We start from the raw sequence: 17,267 nt of genomic DNA on the forward strand, positions 1-17,267 counted from the left end.
AGTCGCTCAGTCGTGTCAGACTCTTTGCGACCCCATGAATCACAGCACGCCAGGCCTCCCTGTCCATCACCAACTCCCAGAGTTCACTCAGACTCATGTCCATTGAGTCAGTGATGCCATCCAGCCATCTCATCCTCTGTCGTTCCCTTCTCCTCCTGCCCTCAATCCCTCCCAGCATCAGAGTCTTTCCAATGAGTCAACTCTTCACATGAGGTGGCCAAAGTCCTGGAGCTTCAGCTTTAGCATCATTCCTTCTAAAGAAATCCCAGGACTGATCTCCTTCAGAATGGACTTCTTGGATCTCCTTGCAGTCCAAGGTACTCTCAAGAGTCTTCTCCAACACCACAGTTCAAAAGCATCAATTCTTTGGCGCTCAGCTTTCTTCACAGTCCAACTCTCACATCCATACAAGACCACAGGAAAAAACATAGCCTTGACTAGACGGACCTTTGTTGGCAAAGTAATGTCTCTGCTTTTCAATATGCTATGTAGGTTGGTCATAACTTTTCTTCCAAGGAGTAAGCATCTTTTAATTTCATGGCTGCAGTCACCATCTGCAGTGATTTTGGAGCCCCCCAAAATAAGGTCAGCTACTGTTTCCCCATCTATTTCCCATGAAGTGATGGGACCAGATGCTGTGACCTTCGTTTTCTGAATGTTGAGCTTTAAGCCAACTGTTTCACTCTCCACTTTCACTTTCATCAAGAGGCTTTTTAGTTCCTCTTCACTTTCTGCCATAAGGGTGGTGTCCTCTGCATATCTGAGGTTATTGATATTTCTCCTGGCAATCTTGATTCCAGCTTGTGCTTCTTCCAGCCCAGCATTTCTCATGATGTACTCTGCATAGAAGTTAAGTAAGCAGGGTGACAATATACAGCCTTGATGTACTCCTTTTCCTATTCAGAACCAGTCTGTTGTTCCATGTCCAGTTCTAACTGTTGCTTCGGTGTCAAAAGTCTATTTCCTTACAAAAAGAGAAATACTGGCTGGCAGATGGGGGGGGTGCTTTCTCAGTGTTGTGAGTTCATTTTGGTCAGCAAGGAAAAAAAGACAACCCATGCCCTCTGAAGAATATAAACTTTTCAGATGTATATTGGAATGACTTGTGGAAAACTTTTTTTTTTTTTGAAACAGATTCTTTCTTAAGTATTAAAATATTTGAGTTAGATATTGTCAGTGTCATCTGGCTTATTTCCAGGGATTAACTCCTTCAGTTAACAATTGATTTACCATAATACATCAAGTTAATGATAGCTTTGTTAAAATTACAGACTTGTTTCTTATCCTTTTAAATAGAGTCTTAATATTTATTAATGTAATTTTGTAATTCCTTTTGATATTTGGTATGGAACTTAATAATGAACTGATTAATAATGAAAGCAAAATCTAAATCTTATTGCTTTAAAAGTTTGACCTTTGAAGCCATCTTATTGAAAAAGTGTATATTATATGTATAATATGGCACTTTCTGGGTGATGCCAGTGCAGGAGATGCAAGAGATGTGGGTTTGATCCCTGGGTTGGGAAGATCCCCTGGAGTAGGAAATGGCAACTCACTGCAGTATTCTTGCCTGGAAAATTCCATGGACAGAGGAGCCTGGCCGGCTACAGTCCATGGGGCTACAAAGAGTCAGACATGACTGAGTGAGCATGCTGATATATATACACTATATATAGAGATATATACATATATCTATATCTGTATATTTATATATTTACCCCCTTAAGAATACTGATGTATTTTATTTTGTTCAGTGGATGTTTGCCTCAAAGTTTGAATGCATATTAGATTATTTGAGCACTCACTTAAAAAGTAAAAAATGCAGAGGAATTTAAAAGCATTGTTTGAGCCATTTGATCATACATCAAAGGACCCTTTTGTAAAGTAGCATATCTATTCCAAATCATTTTCTATGTTAAAATAATTATATATGTATATATATTAGAATATATATACATTGTCTTAGTTTATCCCATTAATATACTGTGAGATTGGTATGTAGAGGGTGGGACATAGAATCCTACTTCATTTGAGTAATGAAAAAATTATGGCATTTAAGAGGGGCTGCCAGATATAGTTAGAAATTGGAGAGTTGGTGAAACAGGATTAGTGCTCTTTTTTCTCCCCCAAACACAGTTTAGTTTATTGCTTTTGCAAATTAGGAATTATTTCTTGATCTTTATTAAAGCAGGATATATGATAATCTAATTTAGTTCAAATTAAAATATATATGGATCAGAAGATCCCCTGGAGATGGAAGTGGCAACCCACTCCAGTATTCTTGCCTGGAGAATCCCATGGACAGAGGAGCCTGGCAGGCTACAGTCCATGGGGTTGCAGAGAGTTGAACATGATTTAACAACGAAAACAACAATAACAAAATATGTATATATACCCATGTATATCAGTAAATCTATATGAACATGTTCATACACACAAAGGATTGGAAGGATGGTTTTAATCTGTGTGTGTTTGCCACAGAAATCCTTGATGCCTCTGGTATGTCCTCATGACAGAGGCAGTTGTAGTAAGATACAGCGTTTCAGGCAGCCACACCTGATAGGTTTGCAAACACTCAGAGGTTTATTCATCCCTCACTTACATTTTTTATTATCATGAAAAAAAAATATATATATAACATACAGTGGCTTCCCGATAGCTCAGATAGTAAAGAATCTGCCTGCAGTGAAGTAGACCCAGGTTCGATTCCTGGGTTGGGAAGATTCCCTGGAGAAGGGAATGGCAACACACTCCAGTATTCTTGCCTGGAGAATCCCATGGATAGAGGAGCCTGGCAGGCTGCAGTCCATCGGGTTGCAAAGAGTTGGACATGATTGATTTGACTTAGCATGTAGTTACAAGGGTGCTTTCTTCACTTCACTATTTAAATCTTCTTTCATATAAATTCTTGGGCATTAAGTACATTCACATTGTTGTGCAACTGTCTCTAGCATCCATCTTTGCAACTTTTATATCTTCACAAATGTTCCATACTCATTAGAGTTTAACTAGTCATCACCTTTTCGTCCCCACCAGCTCCTGGCAACCACCATTCTCCTTTCTAGGTTCATGACTTTGATGACTCTAGGTACCTCATGTGAGTAGAATCATACAGTATTTGATCTTTGGCTTATTTTACGTGGCCTAATGAGTCAAGCCTCATCTATGTTATAGCATGCATCAGAATTTATTTGAAAGGCTGAATAATGTTCCACTGTATGTATAGACCACATCCTAATTATCTATTCATCTATTGATGGATACCTGGTCTGCTTCCATCCTTTGGCTGTTGTGGATAATGCTGCTTTGAGTATGAGTTAACAAGTATCTGAGTTCCTGCTTTCAGTTCTGGGTCTACACCCAAAAGTGGAATTTCTGGAACATGTGGTATTTCTGTGTTTAATTTTTTGGGGGGAACTGCCCAGCATTTTCCACAATGGCCACACCATTAAAGGAATATCTTAAATTAAAAACAAAAACCAAAAAGTGATTCATGTTGATGTTTGGCAGAAACCAACACAATATTGTAAAGCAGTTATCCTTCAATTGAAAATAAATAAGTTTAATTGTTAAAGAAACCCAAAAAATAAAAAGCAATCTTTAGGTCTCTGGATTTTTTCTTTTCAGCCATGCTGCATTGCTTGTAGGATCTCGGTTCCCTGACCAAAGTTTGAACCTGGGCCGTGATAGTGAAAGCCTAGAATCCTAACCACTAGGCCACCAGAAACTCCTAGTCTCTGCGTTTTTAAAGTGGGCTTTTCTTAAATAGGATGAATATAGCTCCCTTGGGTTTCTTATGTAACTAATAACTCTAGAAAATATGAGCTGTGTCCTTAAAGGTTGTTGGTAAGCACATTTTAAATTAATTAAACTATCTTTCTGCTTCTCCTTGGGGAGTTCAGAAGTTTAAAGACATTATGAGAATGACATAGGTGAGTCTTAATTAAAAAAAAAAAGTAGGTAGAGCAGAATATAATTGGGGAGAGTCCCACAGGAATGAAAGAAACAGATACAATTATCTCGAAATTAGCTAACTTTGCTTCTTAATCTAATCTACCCTCCAGAATGCCCCCAGAGTTATCTCATTAAAATTAGTGATATGACTGTTACTCCCCTCACTGGTTTACTGTTTCCATCAAAACTGAGTCTGAATTTCTGTACATGGTCTACAAGGCCCCTCACAATCTGGTGTCACACTTTTCTCTGCCACATCATCTTTTACATACCCTGTATCACAGATACATTGAATCATCTCACTGTTCCCTGAAACTTGCCTTTTTCCATGTACTATGCTTTGCACATGCCTAAAATGTCATCTCCTACTGGTATTCGTGCTGATAGACACGCTCCTTTTGTCTTTCACATCTGGTTCTACTGTCTCTTCCCAGATGCAAACTACTGCCAGCTATCCTAGGTTGATGGTTTCATAGTACACTGTTTATACCAAGACAGCAGCATTTACTAAGTTGCATTGTAATTATCTCTTTGCATATGTCCAAAGAGAAACCACAGTGTCTCTTTTATGCCCTGATGTGAAGCTCAACCCCTAGTGCTATGCCTAGTCACTTAGTCGTGTCCAACTCTTTGTGCTCCCTTGGACTGTGGCCCGCCAGGCTCCTCTGTCCAAGGGGATTCTCCGGGCAAGAATACTGGAGTGGGTTGCCATGCCCTTCTCCAGGGGATCTTTCCAACCGAGGGATCGAACCCAGGTCTCCCACATTGCAGGCAGATTCGTTACCAGCTGAGCCACCAGGGAAGCCCATGAATACTAGAGTGGGTAACCTATCCCTTCTCTAGGAGATCTTTCTGACCCAGAAATCAGACTGGAGTCTCCTGCATTACAGGCAGATTCTTGACCAGCTGAGCTACCAGGGAAGCCCTAACTCCTGGTAGATGGAAACAGAAACACTGAGAGAATTTCTTGCATGATTTTGCTCACTGTATGGGATGTCTGCCTCTAATAAGTAATCATTCCATCTGTAAGCTGAAATTTTTTTCATAATTTTAGCAGTTATTAATAGCTAAATATATCTTACCATAGGCAAAAGTATCAAACAGGCAATTTTTTTTTAGCTTCTTAAATTTTTTTTATTTTATTTTGTGTTGGAGTATAGCCGATTAACAATGTTGTGATAGTTTCAGATGACCAGAGAAGGGACTCAGCCATACATGTTCGTGTATTCATTCTCCTCCAAACTTCCCTTCCATCCAGGCTGCCACATAACACTGAGCAGAGTTCCATGTGAGAAGCAGGCAAATTTTCCTTCAGTTGGTTGCTACTGCTCCATTTCTGTGCAGATTTCTTACATTTTTGGGCATACTGACCTCATCAGTAACGTTCTCACATTACCCTGGTTTCCTCCTATCTTAGGAGAAGTATCTGATAAGCTATACTTAAGTGTTGATAACGTAATACATTATTATTCCCAGAGGTGTTTGTATTTTAATCATGGTTCCTAGGAATAAAAATGCTTAATTTAAAAGAATAAATCTCCAGTGATAAGAATTTCATTTACTCTGTCCCTTGGGTGAATGGTGTCATTTAAGGTAACAAGAGGACTCTATGTTAACCCTCAAATCACACTAGGCAGGCAGGCTTCTAGGAGCACCTCGAATCTTCGGAACTTCCACAGTGGTATTCACACTGGCAATATACTTCCTGAGGCTGCTGCTTTAAGGGCCTCACCCTTCTGGGATAAATCCCCTCCTTCTAAATTTCCCCCTAATCATCCGAAGGTCAGGGTGGTGTGACCTGTTCCAAAGTGCATTTTCTGCCTCCTTAGCTAACTAGGAATTTATTTTTCAAGTGTGCAGAACTAGAAATAGGGAGTCATTTAATATTTGACCTGGTTTCTATGAATCAGTTATAGGTAGGAGCGAACACTTACTAGCCAATGTGGCGTATTAAAGGATTATCTTTTCCTGGAAGCAAAATACTGCAAGAGTCAGATATTTGAACCTTTTCCAGTCTAGATTACTCAAGAGGAAGCAAACAGTAAAACTCAGTTTAATTGCTTGTTATTTTGAAGAAGGAAATGTTATGTGTATTTTTCTCTCCCAAGGGCCTTGTCCAGGGCAGTATCATTGCGGTGTTTTTGCAGTCCCGTGAGATGTTTCCAACATTTCTGGACTAAAAAACAAGTGAGACTGACATCAGGGTATCTGGAGCAGTGGAATGTTTCAAAGTTTATCTAAGTAATTCTTCTTCTCGATCAAAGGACTTGGTATTAGTGGTACCCAAATGCTGTTGATACGATGGTCACGTCGATGGGCATGCGTAGATTTCAGCTTGGATTACGTAAATATGAAATGTTTATACAGATGTCCTGCGTGCTCAGTTGCTCAGTCATGTCTGACTCTTTTGTCACCCCATGGACTGTAGCCCTCCAGGCTCCTCTGTCCATGGGATTTCCCAGGCAAGAATACTGAATTGGGTTGCCATTTCCTCCTCCAGGGGATCTTCCCAAACCAGGGATTGAACCTGTGTCTCCTGCATTGGCAGACAGAGTCTTTACCACTGCACCACCTGGAAAGCCTGCTTAATACAGATGTATATATGTGTCATTGTATGTGTGTGTGTTTAAGTGTTTTTAAGTTTTAGCAACTTTATAATGGGCAGGGGTATCACACACACAGACTGAGCGCAGAAACTGGGAATTTGGGCTCTTACATATGTCTGCCTGGGTTAAGGGCTTAATCATGTACTCAGTGTATGGTACTGGCCAAGGTACTATATTGGTTTGTGCCTCAGTCTCCTCCTCTGTAGAAGAGAGACAGCAACTCCTCTTGGAGGAGTTGTGGTTGTCAAGTAAATTAATGCATGCCAAGAATTATAATAAGACTTGGCACATACAAGCACTTACATATTACCTATTGTTTTTGTAAATTATTATTAAATATTGGGCTTCCCCAGTGGCTCAGTGGATAAAGAATTTGCCTTCAATGTATTAGACACAGGAGGCATGGATTTGATCTCTGGGTTGAGAAGATCCCCTGGAAAAGGGAATGGCTTACCCACTCCAGTATTCTTGCCTGGAGAATCCATGGACAGAGGAGCCAGACAGGCTATAGTCCAGAGGGTCACAAAGAGCTGGACATGACTGAAGTGATTGAGCACATTAAATATTGGACACACAGGTGATTCAGAGAAGTGAAAAGAAAAGAAATTAGGTTGTTTTAAGTGAAATACATTAGTTAATTTTGTGGATGAAAATCATAGTGTTTCTTCACCATTAAGAGATTTTGGTATAAAGAGGGATATGTGTAGGTGGTTAGTGGTTTATTATTATAATATACCTTGAATTACCCATTTTTGACTGTATTTAAAGTCCTCCTTTTCATGACCAGATAATATATGTTTATGGAGTGGTCTCCACTTTGAAACCTGGTTGGCTTCGGAAAATATATGTCTTCTGTTTTGTGTTAGACTTCAATTTTGTTTAATCAGTGTTTGAGAGAAATGGCACTTGTATATCTTGCTTCCAAGAAAAACATTGGGTGTTTCAGGAAGTGGTCTTGGTTAGTCAGAGGATAATACTTTTTCCTCTGAGTCAGTTCTGAATCTCCTTGATATAAATAGGCGCACTTTTACCCAAACTTCTGCTTTTCAGATCAGATGTGAAAATCATCATTTATACATGCCCATACCAGCAGCAGTGCTTTCATTGGTGTTTCCGCTCAGTCCACACTGAGGGTCTTATCTAATTGTGACTGTAGAAATTCTGCTAAATAAATTCTTTAAAAAATTTTTTTGTCCAATTCTGTACTATCTAAATTTGTTTTTATTTTGTACCAAATTTTCATTTGTGTCGTGTGGTCATCTGTGTCAATCATAGGGGACATTTCTATTGCTAATAGTATCCACTTTATGTTACTTTTTTAGCTTGCATATATAAGCTTTCTGTAGCACATGCTTGGAGAAGGCAATGGCACCCCACTCTAGTACTCTTGCCTGGATGGAGGAGCCTGGTAGGCTGCCGTTGATGAGGTTGCTAAGAGTTGGACACGACTGAGCGACTTCAGTTTCACTTTCATGCATTGGAGAAGGAAATGGCAAACCACTCCAGTGTTCTTGCCTCGAGACTCCCAGGGATGGGGGAGCCTGGTGGGAGGCCGTCTATGGAGTTGCGCAGAGTCGGACACTACTGAAGTGACTTAGCAGCAGCAGCAGCAGCAGCACATGCTTAGTTACTAAAATTATTTTGCTAAAGACTGTATGAGTTTGCCACACCCCAGAGCAATGTCAGATTTTCCAAGAAATAAATCAGAGAGGTTCTTCCAAGCTACACTAAAAAATGTTAAACGTGATAAGTAATTGCCAGATGACTAGCTGTTGCTAATGTTGAGTTAGTCAGGAAAACCTTAAGAAAGAAAGAAGTAGGAATTGAGCAATTACTGGATGGTTGGTATAAAGTAGTGGGTGGGGCTTTCAGGGTAGGAGCAGAAGCCTGTAGGTTAACCAGTGCAAGAAGTACCCAGAAGAGCCTGTGGTTCTAGTGAAGCTTTATAGGTGGCAGAGCCTATGAGAATGTGGAAGCCTGGAGAGATGACTGCCGGCAGACTCTTCCTGGTCTTGAAAGGTGAGCTAAGGAATTTTCTTTTTGTGCATGTGCAAATGTAGTGGGTAACATCCTTTATTTTTGTATCATATATTTCTCTTGTGTCCTATTTGATTGACTGAAACTGGATTTTGCTTCAGTGAATTTCATTTTTTAGAAACAATATTTAAAGAAAGGGTCTCCATCTCTATTTTTCTGCTAAATAACTTCTTTAGGAAAATAAAGGAGATGATAGAAGTAGATACAGATATGGATCTCAAGGGACCTGTGGCTTTTTATAATCCTTATGACAGTCTTATCCTCATTTGATAGATAAGTAAACAGAGGCTTAGAGAGGATAATGATTTGTCCAAGATCAGAGAGAGATGGTATATCAGGATTTAAATTCAGGACTCCCTAGCCTACATGGGAGGGGAGTTTGGGGGAGAATGGATACATGTATGTGTATGGCTGAGTTGCTACGCCATTCATCTGAAACTATCATAATATTATTAATCAGCTACACCCCAATAAAAAGTCTAAAAAATAATAAAATAGGGGGTATGCAGATAAAATTAATTAATTCAGGGCTGCCTATCTTCATAATTTTGTTGTTGTTGTTGTTAGTTCTCTCACAATACCACGAGCTTCCCTGATAGCTCAGTTGGTAAAGAATCTGCCTGCAATGAAGGAGATCCCGGTTCGATTCTTGGGTCAGGAAGATCCCCTGGAGAAGGGATAGGCTACACACTCCAGTATTCTGGCCTGGAGAATTCCATGGACTGTATAGTCCATGGGGTTGCAAAGAGTTGGACTCGATTGAACGACTTTCACTTACTTTCACAATACCACAATGAAAGCATTAGACTATACTCAGTGGGCTTCCCAGGTGGTGCTAATGGTTAAAAAAAACCCAAAACCTGCCTACCAATTCAGGAGATGTAGCAGATGGGAGTTCAATCTCTGGGTTGGGAAAATCCCCTGGAGGGTGGCATGGCAACCCACTCCAGTATTCTTGCCTGGAGAATCCCACAGATAGGAGCCTGGCAGGCTACAGTCCGTGAAGTCTTGGAGTTGGACATGGCTGACGCGACTTAATACTCATGCATACTCAGTAAATTTTTATTGTTTCCAGTGGCTCTGGGGAAAAAAAAGTACCCTCAAAGCATTTTCCTTCTTGGTAGAAGCGTTATTTTTGTTAATTTTTAGGAATAGGAAAATGGGTTTTGGATGTTAGAAAATTGCCCCTGGGCAAGCTTGCTCACCCATCTTCTTGGAGAGAAGCAACTTTATTTTCTAAAAGGAGATTATCGTCATTTGAGCCTCTGTAAGGTTTGCAAGGGCCATGAAATATGTTTAGGGATCATGTGTGGGCAGAGGTGATCCATTCTTTGGATCATTTGTCTACTTAGTTGATGGATAGTTGGTCATTTTTCTTTTTTTTCCATCTTAAGCACTTGAGCCTTGATCAGCTGAGTCTTTGATTTTCTGTCTTGGCACATACAGTCGTTACTGGAGCATGCCACTCAAGTTTCATCCTGTTTCCTTCATGGCAGGGAAGCAGCCACGTGGCTTTTGACAAAACAACCCTCCTGGAGGTGTCAACAATGGCAGTTGAAGTTAAGCATTGCTCTTGTGTAAATGCTGAGTCTCATATCTCATCAAATGCAAAGACTCACTTAAAAAATTTTGCATTTCAGCATCCTGGATTGAAGCAGTTCCATTCATAAGAGAGCCAGGAAATGCATTATATTCTTCCTGGCTAACTAGTTCGTATGCTACTGTGTGCTAGCCTTTCCCTTCTCCAGGGGATCTTCCCAACCCAGGGGTCGAACCCAGGTCTCCCACATTGCAGATGGATTCTTTACCAGCTGAGCTATCAGCTATCAGCTGTTTCACTTTGTGTAAACTCTGAGTCCCATATCTCACCAAATGCAAAGACTTGTTTAAAAAAATTCCATTTCAGCATCTTGGAATGAAATGGTTCAGTTGCTAAGAAAGCAGGGAGATAGATGCATTGTATTATTCCTGGCTAATTAGTTCGTATGCTACTATGTGCTGCTACGTGCTATCTCCAGGGTGTCTTTGCAGCTAAATTATAAAGGAAAAAAAAGGACAACATTCCTCGTGTCACATGCTTTCTTCGTAGTCAGGCTTGGGGTTTATGAGGGTAGAGTTCAGCCAGTCCTCAAAGTTACTTATGTAAGGACCACACCCTCCACCAATGAGAAAACAACATGCCCATCTCTACTCTATTCTGTCAGATGGTCTGTGTAGGTAACTTTGTATGACAAGAAGCAGGTAACTGAGCTAATGTGCTAGCTTTTGTCACTGATGTCATCAAGCTAATGCACCAGACCTTAGAGTTGCAAAGAGCTCTTGGAGATACCCTAGCTTCCAGATTGTGTGTGTGTGTGTGTGTGTGTGTGTGTGTGCACACTCAGTTGTGTCCGACTTTTTGTGACCCCATGTTACAGTAGCCCACCAGGCTTCTCTGTCCATGAAATTTCCTAGGCAACAATACTGGAGCGGGTTGCCCTTTCCTCCTCCAGGGGAATCTTCCTAACCTAGGGATCGAACCCATATCTGTGTCTCCTGCGTTGGCAGACAGATCCTTTACCACTGAGCCACCTGGGTACTAATTAAGAAACTATGAGGTTATGTGACACGTCCAAGGGCACAGAGTTAGGAATAGTATTAGCAAAGCGAGACATGGTATGGACTTTGGTGTTATGGGTTCTTTCTAATCTCAGTGCAGCGCACTGCATGCATGCTCAGTTGTGTCCGACTCTCTGCAACCCCATGGACTGTAGCCCGCTGGGTTCCTCTGTCCATGGGATTTTTCAGACAAGAATAGTGGAGTGGTTTGCCATTTTCTTCTCCAGGGGATCTTCCCCACCCAGGGATTGAGCCTGTGTCTCCTGCATTGCAGGCAAATTCTTTAGTGCTGAGCCACCAGAGAAGCCCTTTTTAGTGCTTACATGACACAAATATATGGAGTCTAAGAATTACTTAAGAGATAACACCAAGAAAATGTATGTTATCAGAAACAATCACCTTTATCCCTTGGAGTGTAATATTTTGTAACCCTTAGAAGAGGTTGCTGAGTTTAAGCTATGCTGACACTTAGCAGCTGGAGGAAAACTGTTAGCTCTTTTCCTGTTGACTTCAGTAAAAGTAAATAAAATTGTTAGAAAAAGAAGCACATGTATTTAAGCTGATTTGTGGAAGTTCCTGAGAGATGAAGGAACTTCCTCCACAGAATTTGGAGGAAAAGTGCCCACTATGTGTGTTTCATAGTGGAAAAATGGAATATCTCTACAGTTTCATAAGGCTTCTTGGGGGGCACTTTTTGGTATCTATCTTTCATATTAATTCTTATGTCCCCATGTTTATAAAAACATACATTGCCTCAAAGTTGGATGTAAATTGATTGCAGTTATGCAGGTGGGACTATATTCTCAGAGAAAGACTCTAATAGGGGTGTGTGTGTGTGTGTGTGTGTGTGTGTGTGTGTGTGTGTGTCTCAGTTATGTCCAACTCTTTGCAACCCCATGGACTATAGCCTGCCAGGCTCTTCTGTCCATGAAATTTTCCAGGCAAGGATCCTGGAGTATGTTGCCATTTCCTTCTCTAGGGGATCATCTCGACTCAGGGATCAAACCCAGGTCTCCTTCATTGCAGGAGGATGCTTTACCATCTGAGTGACTAGGGAAGCCCATAATAGGCTTAGACTTTGCTAAACAGAAATAAAGGTGATATCATGCCCTTTTAGAATTTTCTGATCCTATTGAAGTTCTAGGGTCCATTGTTTTTATCCTGGTACTGTCTTTGCCTTTGTCTTGATATGATTTCTAATAGTCCTAACTATCTCCTGCCTCTACTTTGTAATATCCAGAATCCAGACCTTTTCTTTCTTCTTTATAAGTAAACTCGACTGTTCTTTTCTATACAAATGTACACAACTCATTTGCAATAAATTTATAGCAGAAGAAAAAAAATCACTTTCATTCTATTTAGATGCTATGTGAATTCAGGTGAAAAACAACCCTCTGACCATTATTTTCCTTTCTGTGGCAGAGTGGCCTAATTTATTCTGTATCTACTACTTATTAACTTAAAAATTTTTTTAAATTGAAGCATAGTTGATTTATAGTGTTTCAGATGTACAGCAAAGTGTTTCAGTTATACATTTGTATATATTGTATATATGATGTACATATATTTCTTCTTTTTCAGATTGTTTTCTGTTATAGGTTATTACAAGATACTGAATAACGTACCCTGTGCTATATAGTAGGTCCTGTTGGATACATAGTTTATGTATAGCAGTATGTACCTGTAAATCCCAAATTCCCAGTTTATCCCTTGCTACCCTTTCCCCTTTGGGAACCATAAGTTTTTCTAGGTCTGTGAGTCTGTTTCTGTTTTATAAATAAGTTCATTTGTATATATTTTTTTAGATTCCTACTTCCTGCTTATTTTTAAGATTCCTATTTAGATAACTACTTAGTGACATTGGCATGTTATTTAACTCTGTTGAAGAAGGCTGAGCGCCGAAGAATTGATGCTTTTGAACTGTGGTGTTGGAGAAGACTCTTGAGAGTCCCTTGGACTGCAAGGAGATCCAACCAGTCCATTCTAAAGGAAATCGGTCCTGGGTGTTTTTTGGAAGGAATGATGCTAAAGCTGAAACTTCAGTACTTTGGCCACCTTATGCGAAGAGTTGACTCACTGGGAAAGACTCTGATGCTGGGAGAGATTGGGGGCAGGAGGAGAAGGGGACGACAGAGGATGAGATGGCTGGATGGCATCACTGACTTGATGGACGTGAGTCTGAGTGAACTCCGGGAGTTGGTGATGGGCAGGGAGGCCTGGCGGTGCTGCAATTCATGGGGTCGCAAAGAGTCGGACGTGACTAAGTGACTGAACTGAACTGAACTGAACCTAGCCTAACTCATGAGTACTGCGAGCATAGTAATGGTCCCTACCTTGTAAGTTTGAAGTGACAATGTAAAGAAAGTAAATAGATAGAACGCACTCAGAGTTGTGACTGGCACATCGTGCTCTCAGACTGTTAGCTGCTGCTGCCACTTCTCTCCCTCTTTGTTCCATCACTACTGTTAGCAGTCGTAGCAGCAGTTTAGTTCTCTTAGTGCGTTGACCTATAAAGTCATTTGGCTTAAACAGGGGGACGGCAATTATGCTAGCTAAACAAAGTCAAGTTTACTTACTAAAGAGCTGGAATCAATTTGGGGGCTATTTAGAAATATAAAATAAACTTGTGCTTGTTATGAGCGCGGCCTTTTAATGACATCCAGTCTTGCTCCTCCCCATTTTTTCTAACTCCCTCAGCCTGTGGGCCCTTTTCCCAGTTGCTCAGAGTTGGGAACTATGGGAATGGAAAGAAAGAAATGCAAATATGGCATTACCAGCCTTGTGATAATTCCCTCTTCAAATTTCTACTTCCTTTAGACCTCAAATAGCCTGCTTCCCCAAACAGATCTATCTTCACCTCACAAACAAAAATCCACACAATGTGATCCAGGAACATGACAGTTTGAAGTGATTCTCCCTTCCAGGCTGACCCAAACACCTTTTTTCACTTATTAATTCACTGGAGAGTTGTGTTTGCTCTTCCAAGTGCTCAAATCCAGAATTTAATACCTGGAAAATATTTTTGTTTTTTGACTTATAAATTGGCTGTGGCCCAATAGTGGACATGTTGCTATAAAAACTTCCATTTATGCCCAAGTAGTAATAATGGCTCATTTGTTTCTCTCTCATTTCCTGGGTTCTTAACTTTGAAGTACTTTCAGTTACCATTTTACTGCCTTTGTTGTTGTTCAGCTTCTAATTCGTGTCCAACTCCGTGACTCCATAAACTGTGGTATGCCAGGCTTCCCTGTCCTTCACTGTGTCCCGGAAAGTAAAAGTTGCTCCGTTGTGTCCGACTCTTTGTGACCCCATGGACTGTACAGTCCATGGAATTCTCCAGGCCAGAATACTGGAGTGGGTAGCCTTTCCCTTCTCCAGGGGATCTTCCCAACCCAGGGATTGAACCCAGGTCTTCCTTATTGCAGGCGGATTCTTTACCAGTTGAGCCATCAGGGAAGTCCACTGTGTCCTGGAGTTTGCTCAAATTCATGTTCATTGAGCAAGTGATGCCATCCATCTCATCCTCTGCTGTCGCCTTCTCCTTTTGCCTTCAATTTTTCCCAGCATCAGGGTTTTTTTTTTCCTAATGAGACAACTCTTTGCGTCAGCTGCCCAAAGTATTGGAGCTTCCACTTTAGCATCAGTTCTTCTAATGAGTATTTAGGGTTGGTTTCCTTTAGGATTTACAGGTTTGGTCCCCTGCTGTACAAGGGACTCTCAAGAATTTTCTCCAGCACCACAATTCAGAAGCATCAATTCTTCAGTGCTCAGCCTTCTTTATGGTCCAACTCTCACATCTGTATACAACTACTGGGAAAACCATAGCTTTGACTATGCAGACTTTTGTTGGCAAAGTGATGTCTCTGCTTTTTAACACGCTGTCTAGGTTTGTCATAGCTTTTCTTCCAAGGAGCAAGCATCTTTTAATTTCCTACCCTTAGTTTTTTCAATTCTTCTTTCCTATTATCTTTTATTTTATTTAGTTTAAATTCAGATTGTTACCTGGAATAGGGTTAAAAAAAAACATTCTCATTCAGAGTTATTTTTGCATGTATTTGCAAACAGGGCATTGTTTCCGTTCATCACTTCTGAAATACTGAAAGCGCTTTCAAAAACATGCATAAATTCTTTGTTTTAAAGTTACACTAATTATCCTAGGTTTTAAGTGATGAAATCCTGAAATAACATTTTCAGAATGAATCTCTCAGTCCCATCCTTTTCAGAATTTTGTAGCTAGGTTTGACTCAATCTGACTTATAGATTTATAAGTTGTTCAGTTGCTCAGTCATGTCTGACTCTTCACGACCCCATGGACTGTTGCACACCAGCCTCCTCTGTCCTCCACCTTTCTGTTCTTTTTCTTCTAAGCAATTAACAAATGATACATTATTATATTTGTTATTTTACTTATTTCATTCTGGCTTCCCCACTAGATTATAAGCACCATGAAGAAGCACCACTAAATTAATTTAAATTTAGTAAAATTCAAATTTCAGTTCCTCAGTAGTCCTAGCTACACTTCAGTTGTTTAGTACTTGTGCCCAGCTGCTACACTGAACGGTGATGATATTGTTCTTTTTCATCAATGCTGGAAGTTTTATTTAACAGTGTTTATCTTGAGCAACAGTAACTATGGAATGGTTATTAGTAACTCCATGTGAAGGAGCAAATGGATGAATGAGTATTGTTATTGGCTTGTGCTGATGTGCCGAAAAATGTTGGATGAATCTTGTTTGAGTAATCATTTACAAAGGTCATTTTGGCTTTTAATTCGGGAGTGTTGACATAGCCTCAGCCAGATTCAAAATACCAGATTTGTCATTAGTGAAACGAAAGTGTACAACAGTGGTTAAAAGCATGACTGGCGGTCAGTTCTTAGCCGTGGTACACAGCTATCATGGCCGAGTTACCTTTACTTGTAACTTTTGTAGGTCCCAGATTTCCTATTAAAAGAGGGATAATAAAACTCTTATAACCTCATTAGGTGGTAAGAATTTAGTAAGATAATGTACAAATAGTGCCTGGCACAGTGGCTGACACCCTAAAATGCTTAATAAATGAGCATTAATTTTTTTTACCATAGTAAACAGATATATGTCTGTTTTTGAAAATGTCCATTTTGTTATAATTTGGCAGACATTTTAAAAAGTAGTACTGTCTACAGTCAAAGATTATATTTACTGCCTTTTAAGTATGAAATTTCATAGCCTTGATTTAAAAAATTTTCCCATAGAACTTAAATTTTCTTCTTTTAATTTTTATGACTATAAAAATATCTAATCTCTTAAGAAAAGAAAGCTTCACTCTATTTTTTATGGGCAACTAGAATTTTAAAATGAATGCACAGATATCTCTTGACTTTTCTTTGAGGGGAGCTCACAAAGAATTTGTTCCCAGATACATTTATTTTAAAAGGCATCTCTTTGGAAAAAACTATTTAAAAATCTGTTTAATTAAAATGAATAAATTAGTGCTTATTTACCTAAGGATAAATTTCAGGTTTCATTTAGAAACCTAATTCTGTTGTGCTATGATTTAATTTCTGAAAAAATAGTTACAGCATTTTTCGTTAACAATAATGCCTGATTTAGATAGAGATATTGCTTCACTTTTACATATTATAATGTTTCTTTCCTGCAAATTGAAAATAGCATTTGTTGCTACAAAAATAACAGGCGGTTAATTGTATACTACCAAAATATCAGCTGACTTTTTGTAAAGTGAATACCCTTCATTTTTTGTGTGTGTGTGCTTTTACTCTGACTTTTATGGCACTTTTATTTTTAGTATAAACTTGTACTCATATTTCGTAGCTACCTTAACTTCTCAAGTTCATATTAGAGGTGACTTGAATTTTTCTCCTAAGTTTTTCATTTACAGATATCTGTCCATTTTTAGGCCATGAAAATATATTAGATATGTAATATCCTAAATAAGAAAAGTATTTGAAAAATAATAGAAAAAAATTAAAAGTTTCAAAAAGGGAAAAAAACACATTTTAGGATATGATGAGAAACCACAAGTCAAGCCATGTTCCTTTAAAAATTTTTTAAAATTTCTTTTTAATTGAAG

The 17,267-nt window shown here is 39.4% G+C and overlaps 1 protein-coding gene across 4 annotated transcripts in view; it reads left to right on the top strand.

The window, feature by feature from the left end:
* Positions 1-17,267, top strand: part of EPS8 (epidermal growth factor receptor pathway substrate 8) — a 208,314-nt gene that overhangs the window by 90,546 nt on the left and 100,501 nt on the right. The window contains exon 1 of one of the 4 annotated variants that reach the window (XM_018048435.1): positions 8,443-8,579. The exons of the other annotated variants lie outside the window; for them this stretch is intronic. The gene's annotated coding sequence lies outside the window, so the exon portion shown is untranslated. Of the gene's footprint in view, positions 1-8,442; positions 8,580-17,267 lie in introns of those variants that run through there. 4 annotated transcript variants of the gene reach the window in all.

This window comes from Capra hircus, chromosome 5, assembly GCF_001704415.2.
Source record: "Capra hircus breed San Clemente chromosome 5, ASM170441v1, whole genome shotgun sequence".
Taxonomy (NCBI): domain Eukaryota; kingdom Metazoa; phylum Chordata; class Mammalia; order Artiodactyla; family Bovidae; genus Capra; species Capra hircus.